Here is a 19,673-nt window from a genome sequence, read left to right as displayed (position 1 = left end):
ATATAATAATACTCTGTAGCCATTGACTCAGAAAGATGGCTAGCATCAAGGGGAAAAGTAGCTACAAACAAACAGGACTAATATGACCCTATTTACGCAAAATCATCTGCACACACACACTGCATCTACAGATGACTTCAACATTATATGGCTATAATTTATGAGCAATTTCTGTATGCCAAGTGCTGTCTTAAGAATTTCCTTACATCATTTCATCCTTACAACAGTCTTTGAGGTGGGGACTATTGCTGGCTCATTGCTGGCTTCACTTTATAGTCAAGAAGACTGAGGCACAGGGGTTAGGAAATTTGCTTGAAGTCAACCAGCTAGGTTGTAGAGCTGGATTTGAACGTGAGTCTCAACAGCACCAGAGCCCACACTCTTATGGAAATCCCCAAGCCCTGCACGCAGCCCGTGAGGCCCCCCATGGTCTGGTCCCTGCCACTCCCTCGTGCTTCACTTTGTCCTCTCTCGCGCCAGCACTCAGCCTCCCCATCTTCCCTTCTCTTCATTGAAAACACCACTGCCTTCACACCATAGGGTCTGCACATCTGCCATTCTCTCTGGCAGGAATGATTTTCCTCACTATCTCTTTGCTGGGGAAAATTCTCCTTACCTCTTAGGCCTCAGCCCAAGTGTCACCTCCTCCAGGAAGCCCTCCCCAAAACCCAGCCTGGGCTGAGACCTCACAGTTCCAATGCCCCTTCTCTGTGGACCTCATTCCTGTTTTATTTGCATTTTTGAGTTCCCTAAGACTCAGAGTCATGCCCCCTCTGCTCACCACAGGGCCTAGCATGGAGTGAGCACTTAACAAGTATTTGATGAATGAATGAATGAATGAATGAATGAATGAACGAATGAACGAATCCATCTGCCAGGGAAGATCAACTTGGAGAGATATCTGGAAGGTGGACCTCAAAATGTTAATGATGGTTACCACAGGGAGGTGGATTCCAGGGAATTTTACACTCATTTTTGTACTTGGGGGTTTATCTGGCTGGACAGTGAGTGTTCTGGTGGGTAGGTATCATTTTCCAGCCCCTAGGCATTTCCCCTGTCTAGGACACCCCTGCTGCCACCCTAGCCCCCCACCCCCGCCCCTGCACACATTTTCCCAGCTCTGCCTGCAGCCCCAAGTGGGCGGTGTATTAATAAACGGAGGGAGAAGGTCACCCAGCTTGCGAGCACTGAGCTGTCCTTGACTCGGGTGCAGATGAAATGCACCGGGACGGGGGGAGCTGCTTCACCAAGCGCTGAGCACGTGTGAGCTATTTCTGATTCCCACCCAGCCGGGCACAGCACATCTGCCGCGGAAGCCAGAGCCAGCCGGGTGGGCAGTGGTGGGGGACCACTGACCAGCCACCCTGCCGTGCTCACACCAGACTCGCCACTGGCCTGCTGGAAACGGTCCCCCAGCTTTCCAGTGCTCGGGGAAGGAAGAAGAGGGGCAAGACCCTGAGACTAGCAGCTGAGGCTCAGCAAGACCAAGCTCCTGCCTGCCTTCCCGCTCTCCACTCTCCCCAGAGCAGCCAGGTTCTCACTCCTCTCCTGGCCTTTGCACGTGCTGTTCCCTCTGCCAGGGACATCTGCCCGGTCTCCAGTTGTTGGCTCGCTCCCTCTGAACCAAGAGGTCTCAGCTGGGACCACCGGTCCTGCAGGGGACCCTCCCTGATCACTGCCGCAGGTCTCGTGTCCCTTGTGCTAGGGCCTCCTGCTGTGGCAACAGGTATCTTGATGTTGTCTTAGTGGCCTACGAGCCACCTCCCAGACTGGGATGTGGCCACCGTGAGGGCCTCATTAGTCACCTCCATGTCCCCGGCATCCAGCAAGGGCCTGCCCTGCAGCAGACACAAAATATACATTCCCGGACTGACTATACAAGGCAGAAGGCGCTTCACTTGCTGAGAGGGACCAGGAGGGTGGAGAGGCTCAGAAAGTGGAGGGCAGGGGAGCAAATGACTGAGTTTGGCTGAGCCTTGGCGGCCAAGGGTCAGAGAGATGTGGCTCTAGGGCACAGGGTGGTGGAGAGGAAGATCCATCCACAGTCAGCAGGGAAGAGTCCTGGTCCGGCCATTCTGGCCCCAGAGCTCCAAGCAGCCCAGATGCCAGGTACCAGGTATGGCTGCTCATAGGCCCTGCCTCCACTGGCCCCGACAGGCACAGTGGATATGGAATCTGCACAGAATGGAGCATTTTGTCTAAATATATCTGCTCCCCAATGAAGGACACGCAGGGAGGGAGTGGGGGGCATGGTGGGCCTGCAGCGCTGAAAGAACCTTTACAGGAGCACTGGCCCACAGGCCCAGAGCCACCGGCTCTGGCAGACAGAGTCCACTCTGGGCCCCCACGGTAAGGGGTGGGCCTGGGTGGGCCACTCCAAGCAGGAATTCCCGTTGCCTGACCTTCCACCTAAAGGCTGCTGCTTTAAATATGGGCCAAGCACAAATCAGGACAGCAGAGGAGGGAGGGGACACAGGGGGTAGGGGGTGGGGAGGCTGGGGGCAGTGACACAGAAGTGCGGCCTGGGGGAGGGGAATCCAGAGGTGGGCCTGGGGGACAGAACACAGAAGTGAACCTGGGGGAAGGGGACCCAGAGGTGGGCCTGGGGGGGGGGGGCCTTGCTCCCTGGCAGTCCAGGCTCTCCCCACCACCTTGTTGCAACAAAGGCACAGAGAGGGAGGCAACTCAACAGGGTCACATGGGGGCCTGGGGGGCAGTGAGGGGAGGAGGACCCAAGGGTCCTGGCTCCCAGGCAGCCTGAGAGTTGCTGGAATTCCTTCAGCATCCTGAGGTTCTCCCGACGACCCTTCAGAGTGGGATGGCAGAACGAGCAAGAGATCCCAAGTCCAGGCCTCTGATTCAGTCCCATCTCTACCCCTGAGGCCCCCAGGGCAAGTCATCTCTGGACCTCAGCTTCCCCCTCCCTCTGTGTGCTGGTCTCACTGGGAGGCCTAGGCTGACCTGTGAGCCGATCTGGACTGGAGCATGGGGAGGCAATGCTAGAGGGCACAGTGTGTGCACATGTGGCCAGGGAAGGTCAAAAGAGAGCCCCACACCACCAGCTGCTTTTTCTCGAGCACCTACTATGTGCTGGGCCCTGTCCTCGGGACTTTAACACACAGAACTCACTTCACTCTGACACCAAGCCTCCAGACAGGCAGTGACACTATTATCCCGTGGGGAACAGATGGAGAAACTGAGGCTCAAAAAGATTTCTGTGACTTGCTGACGGTCACATAGCTGGTGAGCTGAGCCAGGACCCAGCTCAGGCCAAATGCTCAGAGTCGGCTCACTTCCTCCTGTGGGTGGACAAGCTTGCTGGCGGCCACTCCAGGGCGATTGTCCTGTGGCTCCGAAAAGCCTTCCCAGAATCCTCAGGGCTGAGGCAGTTGCCCCCTTTCCGCTCAACTTTGTTCTTTCAGTTAAAAACAAAACCAGAAAAAAAAAACCTGCTCATTAAAGCAGCTGGACATAAATACTTGCTGCTATTAACACCTCATTTTTAAAGGGTCGCTAAGGCCCTCCCAGAGTCTCCCTCCCCACCCCACTCACGCTCACCCTGGCCAGGATGACACAGTGGTTAAGAGCATAGGCTAGGAGGACAGCCAGTCTGGGCTCCAGTCCTAGCTCTACCAGGTGCCTGCTGGACCTTAGGAGTGTCATTCTCCCTCTCTGTGACTTATTTCCCCACAAGTAGGGGACAGCGACTCCTCCCACCCAGAGTGCCTGGGGGCTATTAGAGAGACAAGTAACTCAAGGTCTGGCCCAGGCCTTACGGGAAACAGTCGGCATCACTCCTGTCTAACACACGGGTGAGGAGTCTACACCAGACTCCCTCAGAGCGGCTCCTGCATGTGTGTATGTGTGAAAGAGAGAGGCAATAAATGTTTACGATTGTTTTAAGCCACTAACTTTTGGGGTCCTGTGTTAATGCGGGGATAGATACCTGATGCAGATGGTGGACCCTGAGATGGGGAGGAAGAGAGGTAAGAGCAGCTTCCAAGCGGTGCAGTTTACCCTGCTCCCGGGCTAGGCATGCGGGGGCTCCCCTCTAATGGCCCCCCGTCTGTCAGAGATGCCTCCCCCCAACCTCAGCCTTCCCTGTGCGGCTGGTCCTTATGGCTCTTTACAGACAGGAGAACAGATCCGAGACAGCTCGGCTAACCTGCAGAGCCTACTATGTGCCACCACAGAGCAAAGGTAGCCTCTGCAGTGGAATATTGTTATCCCCATTGCCTAGAATAATGTCTGGCACATAGCAGAGCTTTATAACAGTGTGGACTAGGCTGCGTTGACAATGGACCCCCCAAATTTCAGGGGCATAAAGAATAAGGAATGTATTCCTTTCAAAGAGTTGGGCTTCTCCCAGGTTGGCAAAAAGCCCTGGTGGGTCCATAAGCTAAAATGAGGCAACCGACCAGCCAACTTCCTGCTTGCCCAGCCCCGGGCATCCCCACATCGCCCCAGGTGGGCTCATGCAGCCATTGCTCCTACTCCCAGTCCTAGAGGAGAGGAGCAGAGGGGTCCCAGTGGGACACATGGGCTGAGCTCTTGTCTGAGGCACCTGCCACGTGACCCGGCCCCTATAGGGGGAGGAGCCTGAGGGGGCATGAGCTGGACTCTGGCCACTGGGTGCAACAGTGCTTGGCTGACACTCATGAGCTGTGCACCCACTGTGTGCCAGGCCCCAGGCTAGGCACTGCTGGGGGCACGGGGCGCCAAGAGGTACCAGCCTGGCCCCAGCCTGGAGGGGTAGGGGAGGCAGACATATAAGTGGAATCCAGGCAGGAGTGACTCACGTGGATAAGAAAGTCTCCCAGAAGGGCAAGGCCTGAGCTGAGTGGTCAAGAACAAATAAGAGTTACTGAGCAAGGACTTTGGGGAAGGGTATTCTGGGCAGAGGGAACAGTGAATTCGAAGGCTGAGGGCCAGATGACATCATGTGTTCAGTGAATTCCAACTCGTTTAGCTGAGCTGTAAGTGAGAGCATGCCAGGGGCTGGAGGGGGCTGGAGGGGGCTGGAGGAGCGCACAGAGGCAGGTGACAGAAGCACTGACTGCTCAGGGCTCATGACGAGGTGTAAGGGGCCGGGTGTGGTTTCTGGATCAATCACTTGCCCTGCGTGTAGACGGTATTACTGGCCGGAGACCTGGGAGGAGGCTGGGACAGACATCTTGGCCAGAGGCCATGAAGGCTAGAACCAAAAGATGTTTGAGAAGGGGACTTAGGCAGGGAAGGAGCCCAACCTCTGCTCTATAGCTGAGCCCCTAGACCCACCCCCAGGGCCCCAGGTGCAAGGCTGCCTCCCCACTGGCTTCCAGAAATGGCCTTGTCATTGATCAAATCCAGCCTGGCAAAAAGTTCCTGGAAGCCGCAGGGCTGCTGGCCATGGGGTCCCCTGCCCACCACTGCCCACTGCCTGTGCCCCTGCCCCATCCAGCATCAGCAGAGGGTGGTGATACACTGGGTCGGCAGAGGTCAACTGGCCCTGGCCTCGGCCTCAGCAGGCAGGCAGATGACCAACATTCTGTGCCAGTGCTGGGAAGGCCTGGGGTGTGGCCGGCCCACAGAGCAGTGTGGGTCGACCCTGCTCTGGAACCTTCTGTGGCTCCTCAGTTTCTTTCAGCGGGAAGCATCCCCTCAGGGGATTGGTGCCAAGAGGAGGAGGCCTCGCTCCATGCTAACTTGCTGTGTGACCTCAGGCAGGCTGCTCAAAAGGTCCCGATGAGAGTCCAGGGTTCTGCTAACTACAACCAGGACAGACCCTCTGGCCAAGTTTCCAGCCCCACCTGGGCAGGCTGCCTCACCTGTCTGAGCCTCAGCTTCCTCCTGTGCCAACAGCCCACCTGTACCCACCCCCCCAGGCCCTGATTCCACCTCCCCGAAGCCCCTTGCTCTCCAGGCTCTCGAGCCTCACACTGCCCCTGCTGCCCAGCACAGCCCTTTCCGTCCCAGTTCGCTCCTTCTGGCTCTTAGGTGACAGGTCGAGCGTCACCTCCTCGGGGCGGTCCTCCCTGCCCCGCCAGCCTAGGTCTCCTTGTACTTGTCACTATGATAGCAGCGTCTGTCACAGCGGTGAGTTTACATTCACCGGGGAGGTTACGTCGGGACTGCAGGCCTCCCGAGAGGCAGGGACCTGGGGCTGCGCTCACTGACACAGGCCCAACACCTGCTCTGGGCACAGAGCAGGCACTTCACATATGTCTGCTGCATGAACACGGAGAAGGGAGGGAGGCAAAGGAAGACTAGAGGGATGGTAATATCTGCCTCCCAGTGTCAAGAGGATCTGATGATACACAAAGGGCCTGGCTCCAATGGAGGCAACGTCACTTGCACGCACGCACGCACACTCCCACGCACATCTCTCACACACTCCCCGTACACACACAGCCCATAAAACATACACACATACTCCGCATATGCACCCCCCCCACACATGCACGCAGGGGAGTCAGGGGCAGAGGGTGGCCCCACCTCCCTGTCCACGCCCACTCTCTCCCAGAGTCCCCTGCTGAACCAGACACACGAGGGTCAGAGCCACAGACAGGCAGAGGTGGCCCAGCAGAGAGCCAAGCCCCCCAGACTGCCCAGAGCCAACCTGCCTCTGTCCCCACCCAGGCTGTCCCTGGAAGGCCTCGCATATGCCCAGTCCTCCAGGAATCTCTCACACCCCAAAGGTGGCAGGTTCCCCAGAGGAGAGGTGCGAGATGCTGACACTTCCTCGCCTGTCATCACACCCTGGCTTCCAGGGTGGGAGCTGGAGGTCGGTGAGGAAGCTCGGAAAGTTCCCAGCAGTGCCAGGTGGGGGTCCAGAGATGGGCTGGGGTGGCCCTAGCCCCCCACCCCACCCCACTCCTACTGCACAGGTGCAGAAACTGAGACTCAGAGAAGGCAACAGGAGGTTCACAGTGACCCAGCTGGCCTCCTGCCTGGGGTCTGCCTTCTTGCCTGGATGCCTGAGTCACACAGACCTGGTGTCGATCCTGGCTCCACCATCCACCTGCTACATGGCCTCAGTTCCCTTGGATGGAAGATGAAGAGGATCACAGCACCTTGCTCCCTCCACTGTGGGGGGCACATGTGGAGTACACAGGTGGCAGAGGGTCTGGTCCTCCCAGGAGCTCCTCCCGAGTCACAGGGGACCCCTCAGAGCCATCACTGCAAGCTGCCCAGTCAGCCTCTGAATCCCAAAGTCCAGCCCTCACCGTGTACACTGCCCAGAAAAGCAGGCAAGCATGCCATGGCCACACAGCAAGGCCTAAGCACACTGGGACTTGAACTGGGGCCCCTCTACAGCTTAGCCTCCCACCCTACAAGTGGATCTGGCAGTGCCGAGGAGGTGCCAGGGCTTGGCGGCAGCCGGGGGAGGGAGGGAGGCAGGCAGGGAGCTGGGGGTGGTGGGAAGAGCCTTTTTTCCCCTGTCTTTAGCAAACCCGGATCCCCGTTTCCAAGCTGCACTCCAGAGCCCTTGGTTGCTGCGTCACTGCGCGCAGTCAGCCCGCAGTGGGCGGAAGGAAAGGCTCCCTCCCTCTGGCTTGGGCCTGGGGGACAGGGAGAGGTGGGAAGCCAGGCAGAGGGTCAGGGGTAAGGACAGTGGGGGCTCCCTGACACCTTCCAGAGGGAATCTCGGCTCGGTTCACTCCTGGAGCCACAGAGAGCCGAGCTAGGTGAGCCGTGGAGACCTAACCCCCAGCCCTCCAACAAATGGAGACCACGAGGCCAAGAGAGGTGCTGGGACCCCACAGGGGACACACAGCAGCAAACCAGCTCACCAGTCATTCCAAACCCCCGCCTCCTGGTAGCTGCAAAGCAAAAGCCTCCTGGACCCACCCCTGTCACCGCAGGCTCATCTGTCACTGCAGAAAGAAAAATATGCAAACCCAGAGGCCTAGTTTCCACTCCCCAGCCCTGTATCTGGGGGCACAGAGACTCCCTCCTGTGCAATCACAAACACTTCATCAGGGTGTGGTTCTGAGCCCCTGTGGTGGGGCCCAGTGCAGTGTGAAGGTACACAGCAGGTGCTCAATAAGTGGTCTTATACTCCATTTATATGCCAGGATGCCTGCCCCATTTCTGCATTATCAAAGACAGAACCTGCCCACATCGTGTGCTTTCTAAAGATGACCCCCTCGTGTAACAAATGTGGCTTTAGCCATTTCTGAAGCAAACTCCAGGAGATGGATCACCTGCTCAGGCCTTCTCACGCCGGAGGAAGGAAGGCAAATGCCATGTTTGCCTTGCTGCCCTTCTCCAAGGCATCTGCATCCCCATGCCAGGCCCCGGGGGCTGCTGGATGTGAGGGGTCTGCCCCTTCGAGGGGTCCTAGGACGCCAGCATCCCATTCTCCCTCTATCGTGCTGCATCCCTGGTCCCCCCCTCAGCATCTGTGCCACCTCCCCTCGCCCCTGGAGCCTGACAGAGGGGCCACCTCCCAGAACTGTGAGTCAGTGAAGAGCAAATTCACGGGGAAGGGCCCTGGCGCTCCTCTTGTTAACAGCCATGAGACCCGGTAAGCCCCTGGTGGGGCCCAGGAGAGACCAATGACATCCAGGGTTGCTCCTGAGCCTGCTCTCAGCTCCAGCCAAGCTCTGCCTCCAGGGAGCGGCCAGGTTCCCACAAGCCAGGGTCCGGGTCCACCACGTTCAATTCCCGTGGCCCAATGCCCACTGCTACATCCCCCTCCCCCATCACTGCTGGTGAACACATCTCCAGAATGTGGGCGGGGACCAGATTCTATACTCTCAGCCGCTTGGAATCAAATCCTGGCACGGCCACTTGGCCAGCTCTGGGGCCTGGGGAGATTCCAGCTCTCTGTGCCTGTCTTCTCATCTGTAAAATGGGGATAATGATAGGGTGTCATTGGACTAAAGGAGAGGCCGATTTTAAGGTGCTTAGAGCTGGTGCTCACTAAACAGAGGGCCCGGCACCGCGTGTGGCTCCTGGGAGTTGGTCACCAGTGCTTTGTTCAGCAAGTGGGTGTTAGCCACTGACACCGTTGCCACTGTTGGGATCATCACCAACAGCGGCAGGGATCCCCAAGCCTGGTTTTGCAACCAGCCCTGGTGAAGGGTGTAGCAAAATTCTCCAAACAAAATTTGCTTCCATTCATTTTGGGTTTTTGAAAAGGCCACGTCAGACAGCTTGGCGGGGAGGAGGCGGCGTTGCGAAACCCAGCACAGAGGGATCCAGAGCCCCACTCCTCGGCTCAGGAAATGATGTGCCATCAGTTAGCAACAGGCTCCTGTGTGCTGGCACCCCCAGGGCTCCCGGGCTGTGGGCTCACCTCCTGCCACCCTCTGAGTGACCTTGGGAAGCCACCCAACCTCCTTGAGTCTCAGTTTCCTCATCAGTCAAATGGAGACAATATCCCTTTTCATTCCTACCCCTGGGGGTGGTGGGAAGATGCGGAGATTCAAGGTCTTCTGCAAACCGAGCGCTGTACGTGCCCTGAAGGCCTCCGTCCTGGCTGGGGGCAGCCACCAGCAGACACTGTGGATGGGGTGTCGGGGTGTCGGGAGAGAACACACCCCTCACCCCACCATGGGCCACAACAAAAGTCAGGTCACATGAGTCTTAAAAGGGCTCCCCCCCCAAGAATCTGATGAAGTCAAAGGCGGGCTTGTCTTTGGTCCAACACACAGGAAGCCTCTCATCAGGGACTGCCTTTCCCAAAAAGGGTGCAGTGAGAGTTTGCATGATGGGGAGACCCTACCAACAGAGCCAGCCCCTGCACTCCCTTAACTGACAGGGCCGACTGTTAGAAGAAACTGCTGAGCTTCATCAGACCCCTGCTGGCCCCGGTCCCAGGTGCTAACATGCACTGCCCTCCAAAGCCACTAGAGTGAACCAAGCCCCAGCCTGGATCCCCACACGCCCAAAGAAGAGGTAGGGGCCTTGAGAGTCCCTTCCGGGGCTGTCAGGATCACAGACGCCACACTGGGAGGGTCCAAGTTCTCTGAGATCACAAGGTCCAAGCTTGCACCCTATCAGGGGAGCCCTGAGAGGGGACACGCTGCATCCAAGGGCACACAGCATATTCACCATGCCGGCACACCATGCCAGCACACCACCCACCTCCACGACCAGCCTCCGGTGGCCACCCCCATCCCCAGGCCTGCCCAGCTTGTGGCTGCCTCCCAGCCTCCTTAATGTAGTCCTTCCCGCCATTCTCCATCTACCCAAATCCTTTGAATCCTCCGGAATCCACTCCAGATCTAGTGCACATCCTTCAGGAAGCACTTCCCTGGGCCCAAACTCATGCCCCTTCCCAGCACTGGAAAGCACCAGCTTCCACCACCAAAGGGGCCTGGCGGGATGACTACAGTTCACAGAGCAGGGCCCCGTGGGTTTGACTCCGTCTCCACGCCTGGGGGGCACCGAGCAGGTCTCAGGAAGCCCTGGGGGCCCGAAGACAGAATGGAGCATTAGGAAATGGTGGACAAGCTAGTGGACAAGCTGGTGACCTACTGAACGGAAAGTGAGCAGGTGATGATGTGGGTAATGAACTGGCAGAAATAAAACGCCAGCCCAGACACCCCCAAAGACACAGGCTCCTGCCCAAGCATGGCTCCTCACTCTTCTGTAGAGCCTCTGGGGTCCCACAGACACACTGGAGTTTTAGAGGCCATGGACCTATAACCCCACAGAGCCTGGTCAAACGCTGTTGAGTTTGCAGGCCCAGCTGGAGGCAGGAGCCCATATGGACAGTCGTGTTGACGACTGGACCTGGCCAAGGCTTTCACCACGTCCTACTGCCCAGCCCTCAACTTAGGATGGCTCAAACAGTGCTCGTCCGTCCATTCATTCAGCCAGTGAAATGGACTGAGGGCCAGGCATGAGCCAAGACCTGTTCTTAGCACCAGTGGGACGGCATGAAAAGGCAGGCGTCACCCTGCTCCTCTCCACAACAGCTGGATGCAGAGGCATCTGATAATAAGGAACAGTGACCAGGATAAGGAAGGCAAAAGCCTATAGGGGCTGGGAAGGTGGTGACAGGGAGACAATCTGGCCTGGGTGTCAGGGAAGGCTTTCTTCTGGAAGTAATGCCTAAGTTGAGATCTGGATGATGAGTAGTAATTAAGTAGGCAAATGCGGGGGGGGGGGGGGGGATGCAAAGACCCTGAGGCTGGAGGCAACATGGCCTGATCCAGGAACTGAAAGCAGACCAGAGCCAAAGAGGGAGGAGTGGGGCTAGCGTGGGGAGGAGCCTAGGCTTCATCCTGGGAGCAGTGGACATTTACTAAGTACCCGCGGTGTGCATTCAAGATTTTATTAACGCACATTTCAAAATGTTTAAGTCAAAAAGTTTAAATACACTATAGTCAGATAATGCTACTTTTTAATGCTGTTTGGAATGAGTGAATCTATCAATTAACCACAGACATATGGGAGCACAGAGACTCTGTCCCACAGAGTGCCCAGGACAATTCCTCCAAGGCTCCCCATCCTGTAGAAACACAGGCATTTAAGAAGCCAGTGACCCATAAACTGCACAAGAACATAACGAGATGCTGGTGGGTGCCCCTGGTACATCCAATTCGTCACTGAGTCTTACAAAAGCTCCAAAGTACAAGATCTATCCTTAGTTCCCAAGTGCTGTTCAGCCTCCTTTCAAAAACACCAACTCAGCGGCCAAGCAGCCTTGCATCCAGGGCACAGCCCTCAGACCTGCGGCTCCATCTCAAGGCTGGGACCAGCTGAATGCTGCCCTGGGTCCCACAAAACTCAGCCATTAGGCCTGCTCTACCCCGCACTTTCTCTGCAGTCTGGGCCTTGCACTCCACCCCCAGCACCTGGGACAGAATGCTTCCCCCCATCCCCCCCCCCCCGCCCCGGACAGAAAAGGGGCTCCCTGAGGGTGGGGACCACACCAGATTATCCTGTGTCCCTAGCGCCCAGCACAGGCCTAGTCCAGGCTCTGATGAAAGAACGAAGGAAGGGTGCCATGGACATCTCACACAGGCACACTCACAGAAGTTGAGCCATTGTCTCTGGGCTCCAGGAAGACCCAGGAGTCCTGGTGTGCACCCCTCCCACAGCACAGGCACACGCACACAAGCCCGCCCCCACGTGCACAGCCAGTGGCTCCAGGAGCTGCTGGGAACACACTCTGCATCTGCCGCTGACTGGCCTCCGACAGCCGGCTCGCCTCGGCTCGGCTCCGGGGCCTGGCAGTGGCTCCAAACGCTCCAGCCACCAATCGGTCACCCAGCGCTGTGGCCCCACCCAGCCCTGCTGCCACTGGGAGCCTGGCTCAGGCCTCTCAGGCCACCCTGGGACCAGACGGCCCACAGTTCCCTCTGTGGGACAGAAACTGGGCTCCTCCAACAGTCACTCTCTGAGATGATCCTGTACAACCTCGTTCCACCACCTTGAGCCTGGAAGAAAACACAGCCCCCTCCCACAAGTGAAGGCCCAAAGGCAGAGACAGCCAGGACCCCAGGGAGCTAGGCTGAGAGTGGAGGTGCAAGGGGGGTAGAGGCAGACCAGTCCAGCCTCCCGGGGCTGGGGACTGCAGCCCCCTCCCCCTCTGTCATTTCCACTTGCAGGCAGGTGTGGGTGCAGGAACGCTCCCCCCCCCACTAGCAGGGCCCTCCAAGCTTGAGGCTTCCAGCCTCAGAGCACCCCATCCATCCCCTCACCCCTCACCCCCGACTGCCATAACTGGCCTTTGCCAACCCATAACCCATTTCCCCATTTCGTTTTCTCCCCACAGCATCAACAGTCTCTGGCCGCTGGTCCCTCTGCAACACAGGCAGCTCTGAGGAAGAAGGCGAGAAGGGAGAGGGACGAAAGCATAGAGGAATGGAAGGATGGAGGGGGATCGAAGCCGGTAGGTTCTGTCTAAAGAGACCAGGGGCCATCATCACATGTCCAGGTAGCACATGTCCCCTCCCAGCAGGCCCTGCACATCTGGACCCAGCTGGCCTCTCTGGCCAGCAGGTCCACCTGCCACGGGCTCTGAACGCGAACCCCTTTCACCGCGGGGCGCCGCACGTGGGGGCCTCCCATGGCCATGTGAGCGCCCCCCCAGCCCAGGTGCCCGGGTCAGCCCGGCCCCTCCCGGGTAGCAAACAGGGAGGGGGCGCCATGCAGCGCTGGGGGTTGGGGTTGCCCCCGCCCCCTCCCCAGATGCCAGGTCCGGGAAAAGAGCTCGGGAAGGGGGGAGCTGGCTGGGCAGGCTCCCGGGGCTACTGAGGCGGGATGGAGGCAGCTGGGCTGAATGGAGGAATGCCCCGGCCGGCTGGCAAAGCCCTCCCTCTCCTTAGCTCCAAGGTTGGTGGGCAGGGGAGGGGTCTGCCTGACCCCCTGGCCGCCCTGCAGATTGAGGGTGGGGGCCGAGGAGGGGCTCCCTAGCTTTGGCAGCCCCTTGGCATGGGAGAGTCCACGGGATAAAGAGGTGGAATGGGGGTCCGACCCTGGATAGGGGGTTCCGGGCCCCAGGCATGCCGCCCTCCCCCGGTTTAGGGGGTCCAGGAAGACCTAGACTGGGGGATCGCACCCAGAGAAGGGGGCTTGCCAGCCGCAGAGCCGCCCCCTCGGATTGGGGGCTCAGAAGACAGAACTGGCAGGGGGAGGGGGCTTTTCTGCGCCAGTGCCGCCCCTCGGTTTAGGGAGGTCTGTCCGGGAGGAGACTCGGATTGGGGGTCTCGCCAAGGGACGGGGCGCACCGACCCCGGAAAGAGGGTCGGGCCACCGCGCACCACCCCCGCGCCCTCACCTGCGCCCGGCGCCTCGGCCGCCTCCGGCCCGCTCGGCCGCTGCGCTGCGCCGCCGCCGCTGCTCGGGTCCGCTTGCAGGTCCGCTGCCTAGGCCCCGGCCCCGGCCCCGGCCCGCGGGCGCCCCATGCCTCTCCTCTGGCCGGCGCGGCGCCCCAGATGCGGCTGCGGGAGGAGGAGCCGCGCGGCCCCGGCTCCCCGAGAGCGGCGGGGAGGGGGCGGGGGGCGGGGAGATGCGCGCGGGGGAGGGGGCCGCGCGGCTGCGCCCAAAACCAGGCGCGGATCCGGCCACCGGCCCGGGGCTGAGGGGTGGGGGGATGGGGGGGCGCGCCGTTGCCAGCGCCCACCCCCACCCACGCCCCCGCAACCTGGAGGGGAGGGGGAGGGTCTCCGTGGCCAGCGACGCTGGGTCGCGAGGCGGAAGGGCGCTTAGAGATCCGCGGCCGGCCGCCCAGAGAGTGCAGGCTACTGGCACAAGGTCACACAGCGTGGGCTGCGGTAGCGCGGGAACCTGGAACCCCAGGCTACAGAGCTGGACAGCAGGAACCTGTGTTGACGAGCTCCGGCCAGATGGAAGAGGGAAACTGAAGCCCACACTGGACGAGAACGGCCCAGGTCCACACCGTGGAAGTCAGGAGGCTCCTGGGATTCGAACTTGGGGCTCCTGCGCCTGGGAACGTGTGCCCCGTCCTGGTGACCCATTTCCTGCAGGTGCCTTCTCGCCTATGGCAGCATAGGGGTTAAAACAATCCCTTGATGGACCTGGACTGTGTACTCATCCTACTTCTGGGGCTCTGTGATCATAGATAAGAGATTGCCCCTTCTGAGCCCCAGTTCCTCCACCTGTAAAATGGGGAGAACACTAGTATAGTATCCACAACTTGGGTTGAGGAACCTAAGAGATAAAAGATGTAAGCCTCTTGACAGGGCCTGACATTCAGTAGGTGTCCAATCAATGTGCTCACCCTCCCTGGTTCCCACATCTCCCAAGAATGCTAGTTGAAAGCAAATAGAGTCAGAAGAGTGTTAAAGGGTGGTGTTCGAAGCCGAGCGTAGCCCATTTTTCCAGTCTCATCCACCACCTGCCCACCCTGCCCACATCTCCATCCCAGAAACCTCTGTTCCAGCGCTTCTTTGCCTTTCCCTGCGCCGGCAATGCCTTCCCACCGTCTCCACCCAACAAATTCCTATTCATCCGTCAAAGCCCAGAGCAATCAGCTGTATGCGCCAGCTGCTCACACTCCCTACCAGTCCATCCATGCCTCCCTTCACTATTCCCAGTGTCTGGTATAGGTTTGTTTCTGTTTTCAAGGGCCTTGACAACCGTGGTGACAGGAGGTCACTCAGAGGAGATGACACCATGAGAACGAGTTCTGCCCAAGAGAGCTCCCTGGAGGAGGGGTGGCTTCAGCAGGGCCTGGAAGGAGAAGTGGGGTTAGAGCTCTGGGGGGGTGGGGGGAAGACAGTATGTGGCTGGCAAAGAGGTGACTGTAGGTTTGGGCAGGATGTTAGTAGGGAGGAGAACTGCCTGGAACACTTGGGAGGACGTTATTGTCTCAGCTGGGAGCCAGTGAGAGCCAGGAGCCGGGCAGTGACCTGGCACTACGTGGTCAGGTCAAAGATGAGCGGGCTTTGCCCTCGAGAATACCTCACACAGGGGTCTCAGGGGACTTGTACAAGGATGTTCAAGTGGTATCATTTGTAATAGTGGCAAGCTGGACACTCCCTGACTGTCCATCATCGGGAGACTGGATAGATCATGATGAATTCAGACAGTAGAAAATTCTCCATGCCACGATCTTCAAAACAGGTGAATGTAAACCACGCACATCTATGAAGATAAATCTCAAAAACTGTTGATTCAGTTTGTGAAAAGTAAGAGTTGTACACTTATGATTTAGGTACGTACTCTTTGTATGAATTTTATACTTCAAAACAATTTTTTAAAATATAAGGGGCACTTGGGTGGCTCAGTTGGTTGAGTCTCTGACTCTTGACTTGGGCTCAGGTCATGATCTCGGGTTGTGAGATCAAGCCCTGCTTCAGGCTCCACACTCAGCATGGAGTCTACTTGGGATTCTCTCTCGCCCTTTCCCTCTACCCCGCCCCCCACCCCGCTCGTACATGTGTGCTTTCTCTCTCAAATAAAAAGATAAAATCTTTTTTAAAAAATAAAAAATATATTGTTGGATGAAAAAAGCAAGTTGCAGATGGAAAACAGTTTGATGGCAGATATATAAAATTTGAAAACATGCAACACAACACTATATATTGTTTAGTGACACATACATTTGTAATACAAGTGTAAAAACACATACGGGAATGGGATAAATAGCAAATTCAAAATAGTAGTGACCCTGAAGGAAAGAGGGAAGGGAACGTAAGGAGACTTCAAATACACTTGAAATGGTTTCTTTCTTTAAAAAAAAATATTTTTTTTATTTGTGAGAGAGCGCACACACTCGTGTGCAGGGGGGAGGGGCAGAGGAAGAGGAAGAGAGACTTAAGCAGACTCCATGCTGAGTGTGGAGCCCCGGGCAGGGCTTGAGCTCAGACCTCTGAGATCACACCCTGAGCCAAAACCAAGAATTCAACGCTTAACCAACTGTGCCACCCAGGTGCCCCTTGAAATGATTTACTGGGTGGTGGGTACCTGGGTATTTGTTATACTGTTCTCTAGACTTTTTTGTGAACATGAAACATTCATAACATATTACTGTTTTTTTAAAGAAAGTCAGGTGGTGCCTGGGAAAGTGACTGGGAGCCATTGCTGGTTCTTGAGTGGGGTTGTAACATGGTGAGTGGACCAGAAGTGGCGACACTAGAGAAGGAAGGTCAGGGGAGGCGTGTGTAACAGTCTAGGAGAGAGGTGTAAAGGCTTGAATGGGGACAGGAACAGAGTTATGAGGAGGCAGGGAAGGACGGGAGAGATTTAGAAGAGTAAACACTGGTATGCTTAGGCAAGGTCACAAAATTAAAAGCCCACAAGGCCTGGACAGGTAATGTAAGCAGGGTGTGAGCATGAAGTCATGGGGACTGGTAGGTAGAGGCCACCCCAGTGCCAGCTAATTGTTGCCATGTGGGAAAGGAGGCCCAGTAAGGCCACGTCTTCTCTAACTCTCTCTTTTTTTTAAGAGAAATCAGCAGCTCATATTTTTTTTTAATGCAAAATCTCCTGAATTTAAATCATGGCAACTAAATTGAAAAAAGAACTAACTCTGTAGGGGCCAAGCCATTCTGGTTTGCAGTCCCTTCAATGAGGAAGAGACTCAAGGAGATAAAATGAAGGGACCAGGGCACCAAGTTTTCCTGCCTATGAGGCTGAAGAATCTCACAGCCCATGCAGCAGTCAGGGAGGGCTTCCTGGAAGAACTGACACTAGGCCGTGAAGGGAGAAGTTAGTTCAGGCTGAGAGAACAGCAAGTATAAAAGCAGGGGCTCAGTTGAGTGAGTCCAAAAGAAAAACTAGCAAAAGACACCAACAGGGTGTCTCACAGAAGGGGAACATATGGCCAGTAAACACACGAGGAGGTGCCTGATCTCATTAGTAATCAGGGAAATGTAAATCAAGACTACGATGAGATGCTACTTCATACCCATTCGACTGGCAAAAACAAGACAGTCTGACAATACTAAGTGTCATTGAAGATGTAGATCAATGTAGCTTTTCTATCGGCTGAGGGGAGGTGGGGGTGTGCCGATATACCACTGAGACCCAGCAAATCCACTCCTGGACATGGGCACCCAGAGACGCCCATGCACATGCATGCTCAGCCAGTGCTTCTCAAACTTTAATGTGCATGGAAATCATCCAGGGATCTTGTAAAAAGACAGATTCTCCTTCAGTGAATGTTGGGCAGAGCCTGAGATTCTGCATTTCTAACATGTTTCCAGGCTGCTGATCCTCAGACCACATTTGGCAGAGCATTAGGAGAGATGCACAAGAATATCCATAGCAGCAGAAATCCTGACAGCAATCCAATCATCAGTTGACGAGAGAATGAACAAATAAATAAATGAATTGTGGTATAGTCATACACAGCCTCAAAATGAATGAATCACAACTATACTCAACAACATAAGTGAATCCTCATCAATATAGCATTTAGTCAAAAAAAAGATTATGTACTATTTTTATTTTAAAATAAAATTTATAAGTAAGTAAAAATGCCTCGTTTAAGCATTTGTACATGTAATAAAACTAAAACAAACTGGGGAAATAGAATTCAAAATTCAGAATATTAATGCCCTCAGGCAGAGAGCTGGGGCTTCAGGAAGGACCCTGGAAGAGAACAGAATGACTCAAACCAAGTAGAGTCCATTTGGCAGCAGGCAACTCGCGCCCTGGGTAAGGACCAGCTCTGGTAACGACTAGATCCAGATAGTGACCACATCGAGCTAATGATGAGACTTGGCTTATGACCAAAGGAGATAATGTCCAGATCCATCAGGACCAGATGTGGGGATGCCTGGCCCCGGCGCTATTCTCCAGGTTAGTCAGGCTCTGGACAGGCTGGGCAGGCCCCTTGGGGAAAGGGAGAGGGGCGAGCTTCCAAGAGCCCCCACAGCCAAGTGTTGGCCTCCTCCTCAACCCACCCTACATCCCGAACTTGCTTCTAAACAGCCTTTGGGTCTAATGCGTCCTCCCCGGTGCTCTGTCCTGCCCAGCTCAGCCTCTGCATCTCCTGACAACCACTACACCAGCCTCCTCCCATGGCTCCTCCTCCAGTCTACCCCCTCCCAAACCACCCTCCACACCAACCACACAGAGATCTTTCTATAACAAGGATCTGTGTCACCCCTTTGCTCAGAACCCTGCATTGGCTCCCTTGGGGAGAAAGTGTGAACCCTTTAGCCTGGTCTTCACAACACTTCACCGTTTGGTCTTCGCACTCTTTCCTAATTCAGTCGTGGTCAAATCCCAGGACTCAGGTGCAGGCTCTGCAGTCTCTCCCGAGGACGAGGACGAGCTGTTTCTTGTCTCTCCCTGGGCAGGTCCTTCTACCTGGAATGCCTCTGCCCCCAGAGCATACTCACCTTTCAAAATTCAACTCAGTGTCGCTTACTCTGGGGAAACCTTCCCTGACTCCTGCACCCCACTCCCAGTTTGTCACTTCCAAACACCTAATTTAATTCCTTTTAGTATTACCAAGCATTTATTTATTTCTTTTTCCGTCAGCTTTACTGAGGTATAATTGACAAATAAAAATTGCATATATTTAAGGTGTACAACCTGATGTTTTGATATATGTATACATTGTGGAATGATCACCACAATCAAGTTTATTAACATATCCATCACCCCACAGTTACCTTTTTTTCTTGTAGTCTCTTTGCCAATTGCAAATATACAATACGGTATTGTTAGCTCTAGACTCCTCAAATGCTCTATGATGACCGAGACACACGATGTCTCAAACAGCTCACAGAAGCTGCTGTTGATGTCTTTCCTGGGACTCTGGCTGCAGCCGTGGTGGACAGCTCCCAGACACTGGTCTCCCCATTTTTCTGCCTGACAGCGTTTTCTGAAGTCACAAGAGCTTGGTCTGCCCAAGCACAGGACAACTTGGAAATGCGGGGGAGCTGATGCCCCCAGGAGCCTTCAAGCATGGGGGTTGGGAACCAAGGGGTAAACGCCCAGCCTCCTTCAGGGAGACTGTGCTGAGGTGTCCTCTCCACTGGTTCTCAGAAAGCCCCTGACAGGATGGAGTTCTGGTAGCCCTCACTAATTTTACTGACATTCTCTCCTGCCCTGTCTCACTCTCCACATGCTCTACCTCCTCCTTACTGGGATCCCCTCCCAAATGAACTCCCTGTGCTCAGGTCACTGTCTCAGAGTCCGCTTCTGGAGGAAGCTAAAGTAAGCCAACACCTATTTGTTTCCATCTCTCCTGTAATACCATAAATAGCTCCTTGAGGCCTGGGGCCACATTGAATTCACCTCAAATTCTGGCG

At 56.0% G+C, this 19,673-nt stretch overlaps 1 protein-coding gene across 2 annotated transcripts in view; it reads right to left on the bottom strand.

Annotated features, from left to right (window-relative positions):
* Positions 1-13,845, bottom strand: part of DLGAP4 (DLG associated protein 4) — a 192,913-nt gene extending 179,068 nt beyond the window's left edge. For both annotated transcript variants that reach the window (XM_027620688.2, XM_027620687.2), the window contains exon 1: positions 13,721-13,845. The gene's annotated coding sequence lies outside the window, so the exon portion shown is untranslated. The remainder of the gene's footprint in view (positions 1-13,720) is intronic.
* Positions 13,846-19,673: the final 5,828 nt, after the last annotated feature.

This window comes from Zalophus californianus, chromosome 8, assembly GCF_009762305.2.
Source record: "Zalophus californianus isolate mZalCal1 chromosome 8, mZalCal1.pri.v2, whole genome shotgun sequence".
Taxonomy (NCBI): domain Eukaryota; kingdom Metazoa; phylum Chordata; class Mammalia; order Carnivora; family Otariidae; genus Zalophus; species Zalophus californianus.
The sequence above is the reverse complement of the archived record's forward strand: the minus strand, read 5'-3'. Positions and strand labels throughout refer to the sequence as shown.